Here is a 4,963-nt window from a genome sequence, read left to right as displayed (position 1 = left end):
GTAACTTCCATTGTCTAGGTTCATTAATCAATCCATAGGTTTACTTCTAGTTTCAATTGTGGCGTGATCTATGCCTTGCAGATCCAAATGAATGTCAAAACTCTTTTATTTGCACCAAGAGAAATGCTAAAATATGCCCAGGCAGACACAATTGAACAGTCATGTGTGTGAAATGCATATTAATTGTGTTAGAATATTATTTATATGATTTAAACAATCATTTCCTATAAGCTTAAGTTTTTAGGATAAGTGATGATTTAACATGGTATTAGAACAAAGTTCTTGAGTTTGAACCTTGTTGCAGTCATTCTCCTTCCATTTCAATTAAATATTCTACATGTTGAGTCTCGCTTATTAAGAAAGAGTTTGAACCCACATGTGAGGGGAGTATTAAAATAATAATTAAATGATGAAAACAATCATTTTTTATTAGCTTAAGCTTTTGGGATAAGTAGTGATTTTATAATACTTATAATTGTATTTATAGATTGTACGAGAGTTTTATTCTTATTTATATAAGTAAGACATTTGTTTTCCGAAATTGCATCCTGCTTTTTTTATTTATAATTAATCAAAATATCATTAAAAGCATAAGGCGTCTCAGGTGTACAAGAAGTATACAAGAGAAAACACTTTAGCTAACTAGAAGGAGAAAAAAGAACAAGAAAATCATGATAACTGAACTCAAATAAATGCAGTTATCTAAAGAAAAGAGTATAGAAGAAAAATGACTCAAGCTCCTCCAACTTTCTCTCGTGGTCCTCAAAATTTCTATAATTCATTTCCCTTGAAAGGCACCACAAGTGGCAAAGAGGCACCATCTTCCATACTACACTCCAAGTTCTACAAGCAATCTACCAACAAGCAAGCAAGTCGACTACTCGAACCTAAGACAACCTAAAGTGCTTGAAAAAAAATTCCATAAGGCGCAAGAAACCTCAAAATGGGGAAGAATATGGTCCACAGACTCCCCATTACTCTTACACATACAGAACCTGTCAATAACAATGACATGCTGCTTCTTGATTGTTCATGGTAGGGAGCTTTCTTAGGGCCCCCACCAAGCAAAGAAAGCCACCCTCCAAAGAGCTTTAGCCCGCCAAATACTCTTCGAAGGAAAATGAGAGCCATCAATACGAACCAAAACAATGTAGAAAGATTTAACATTGAACCTTTTTTAGGAGGGGGTCCACCAAAGCTTGTCTTCACCAAGCTAAAGAACGAGACAAAGAAATCCACCTCCCAGTCATGAGCTACTTTAGCGGAGCTAACATTTAACTTATTAGATCCACTAGAAAGCTTCCAGGTTCCGAACCTACAAATCTTCCTCAGAGATCGGAGAGCAAACTTAGGACCAACTTACCAAGTGAAATTTGAACTCTTTGCCAAACCTCCCCCACAAGAAATCTCATTGAAGCTTCTCTATTCAGTTAGTTTGCAACACCCATAGGGAGAGGGAAAAGGGTCATGAATTACATAGGCTAATTGGAAATGGTGCTCTTGATAAGGGTAATCCTGCTCCCTTAGGCAGGTACATCCTTTCCAACTAGCCAACCACTGCTCAATCATTTAAATAACACCATTCCAAATCGACTTGGCCCTAAAGGAGGCCACCAAAGTGAGACCAAGATGCTTCATAGGCAAAGAAGAAACCCACTGCTAGAATGCTAGCCAACCCATACACATTCTCAACATTACCCATTAGAACCAATTCCAATTTAGTCAAATTAATCTTCAATCCGGAGATAGCTTCGAAGCATAAAAATAAAGCACTCAAATAGCAGAGGTGGTCAGGCTTGGCCCCCATAGAAAACCAAATTGTTATCTGCAAACAAGAAGTTTGAGATGTTAACCTTCCCAGGCCTCATAAAAAATCCTGAAAGAAAACCCCCATCATCAGTTGTAGAAGTCATTCTACTTTAAGTCTCCATAACAATAACAAAGAGAAAAGGCGAAAAATGATCTCACTGTCTCAAACCATAGGATATATCAAAGAAACTAAACGGAGTGCCATTCACCAAAATGGAGAAGTGCACCGAAGAAATACAATGCGTTATCCAAGAACGCCATTTCTCCCCAAAACCACACCTCCTCAAGAAGTAAAGTAAGAATTCTCAATTGACACGATTGTAGGCCTTCTCAATATCCAACTTACAGATCTGATCCTACTTTCTAGAGATTCATTTGCAATGAGCACATAATCAAGGATTTGGCTACCTCTGACAAAAGCGTTTTGGGGCTTCGGAATAAGCTTCCCGACAACCCTTTTCAACCTATTGGCAGGGACTAGCAATAATCTTGTAAACTCAAAATACTAATAGGGCGAAAGTCCCTAAGATCAATGGCCCCAAATTTCTTTGGAATGAGGGAAATGAAGGTGGCATTGAGACTTTTCTGGAACTTGCTACTAGTATGAAAATCGTGAAACGTCCCATAATGTCTGTCTTGATCACCTCTCAACTTACTTAGAAGAACGCCACAGAAAAACCATTAAGGTCTAGCGCCTTCTCACTATTCATACCATTTACCAACCTCACCGACTCGAATGGTCTCTCTAACCAAGAAGCCTCCACATCATTGGAATCAAAATTGAGGTCATCCAGCTTGGGGCGCCAACTAAATTGTTATGAAAAAAGACTATCATAGAATTGCACAATGTGATCTTTGATTGCCGGTTGATCATAAAATACTGAGCTATTGATTGACAACGTCTCGATGTAGTTGTTCCTCCTATTCAAATTAGCCACCTAATGGAAAAACTTCGTACATTTGTCACCCTCTTTTAACCAAAGAACCCTTGACTTTTGCCTCCAACTTATCTCCTACTTTAAATTAGCTTTCTCCAATTCCTCAATGACATATATCTTCCATAGTGTCTCTTCATCATCTAATTCTTCCTCTAAACCATCAAGAACACGCAACATCTCCAAAAGAGATTTTTTTTTTTTTGAGATACCTCGTTGCCAAACACATGCTAATTCCAGGTTCTTAAATCAACTTTCAAGGCCTTAAGTTTACAAGCTAGAATAAGGCTAGGGAGGCCTAGAAACTAATAAGATGACCACCACTGCCTCACCTTGTTCACAAAACCATCTACCTTTTGCCCCCTTGAATACTACCACAATCAAGAAGAATGCAGAAGTGTTTTGGCGGACCAAGGCTCCCTCCAAAGTGGCTTTCTTCGCCTGGTTGGTGGCTTTGGGGAAGATTCTTACTATGGATAATCTCAAGAAAAGACAACTTATTGTGGTTAATCGGCGTTGTCTATGTAAATTGAATGGGGAATCCGTTGATCATCTCCTCCATTGCGAGGACGCTAGTGCCTTAAGGAACGCCATCTTTAGTCGCTTTGGACTCTCATGTGTCATGCCTAACAATGTGGCGGACTTGTTGGCCTGCAAGTGATCGGGGGGTAATTCTCGGAGTGCGGCTGTCTAGAAGATGGTGCCTCTCTGCCTTATGTGGAGCTTATGGAGGGAAAGAAATGATAGGAACTTCGGTAATCTTGAGAGGGCATTAGAGGAGCTCAAGTCTTATTTCTTTTTTGCCCTCTTTACTTGGACAACTGCTTATCTAGCTCTATTAGTTATTAGCTTTTCAGATTCCCTTGTTCTTTTTTCTCTTTCGTATTAGGTGTTCTCTTGTGTACTATGATTGCGCCCCCTTTGCGATTTTGATATATACTACATTACTTATCAAAAAAAAAAAAAGAATGTAGAAGTGGTCTAAACATAACCAATGCAACCTTTTCTGAGATAGTTCAGGGAACCTGGCTTCCCATTCCGAAAAGACCAGAAACCTATCGATGCTAGACCGAGAAGGAGTCTTCCGACTGTTAGACCACATAAAAGTCCCACCTACAAGGGGGAGGTCCATGAGGCCCTGCTCAAAGATAAAATCAGAAAAATCCATCTTAGTGGGACTAAAATGGCCTTCACCTGACATGTCACTAGGAAAACGGGTGATGTTAAAGTCTCCAATGCACCACAACAGATTCCACCAAGCAAGCCGGTCAATTCCTCCTATAACAATCTTCTGTCACCATATATGTTGGGCCTATAAACCCCCGTAAAAGCCCAAGAGAACCCATCTTCGATGTTTTTGAACGAGCAAGCAACATAAAATTTTCCCACATACTCTTTGATCTTCTCCACAACCCTCCTATCCCACATGAGAAAAATACAACCAGAGTCCCCTCTAGAGGCTGAGTAGCACCAATCCACATGATGATATCCCCACAGACTATGCACACCATTGTTGGAAATGAGCTCCAATTTGGATTCTTGCAAACAAATGATGTTTGCCTTCCTCGTTGACCCTCTTACGTTCCATGAAAGCAGCTTGGGCTTCATAAATAACCATCGACAGCCCTCCCCTTGACTCTACCAAATCTCACACTACTGCTCTTTGCTTCATAATTAATGGAGCAAGAGAGCCTTCTTAATTCCCTACTACCTTTAAAACCCACTTCCGAGCAAGAGGTCGACGCCTTATTGGCGGTGTTGACGTCTATAGTGGCCCACCTGGAGCTTTAGATTCAATTTTAACCTTAATGAATTTAGAACCCATTAATAAACTTTATTATTTCCTTTTTTTTTTATTAACATTATTACAAAAAAAGGGTTAAATTATATGTGTAGTCAAGTATAGTTGAGGGAGAATATGGAGAACAAGCATTGATCATATTTTCCTTTATTGGAAGTCTTTTACCAGAAATGAGAGAATTAGTAAAACTATGGCAATTTTGCTATATTGTTTGTTAATGTGGTTTAAATCTAAGAAAATTAATTTATTTCTCCAAAGCTGTGAACTGGTGACCAAATGTTCGGAATGATAGTTTTTTAGGCTCGCTGATGTAACTGGTGCTCATTGTGGGCTTGTCATTTGAAAGTTGGGGTCTTAGAATTAGATATTATGGTTTAGGTTTGTGGTTTGTTTACAGCTTGAAAATATTGGATTGAAT

The 4,963-nt window shown here is 39.0% G+C and overlaps 1 protein-coding gene across 4 annotated transcripts in view; it reads left to right on the top strand.

The window, feature by feature from the left end:
* LOC132165967 (dnaJ homolog subfamily C GRV2) overlaps nucleotides 1–4,963 on the top strand; it is a 33,418-nt gene that overhangs the window by 26,977 nt on the left and 1,478 nt on the right. The window lies entirely within an intron of this gene.

Source organism: Corylus avellana, chromosome ca11, assembly GCF_901000735.1.
Source record: "Corylus avellana chromosome ca11, CavTom2PMs-1.0".
NCBI classification, from domain to species: domain Eukaryota; kingdom Viridiplantae; phylum Streptophyta; class Magnoliopsida; order Fagales; family Betulaceae; genus Corylus; species Corylus avellana.
The sequence above is the reverse complement of the archived record's forward strand: the minus strand, read 5'-3'. Positions and strand labels throughout refer to the sequence as shown.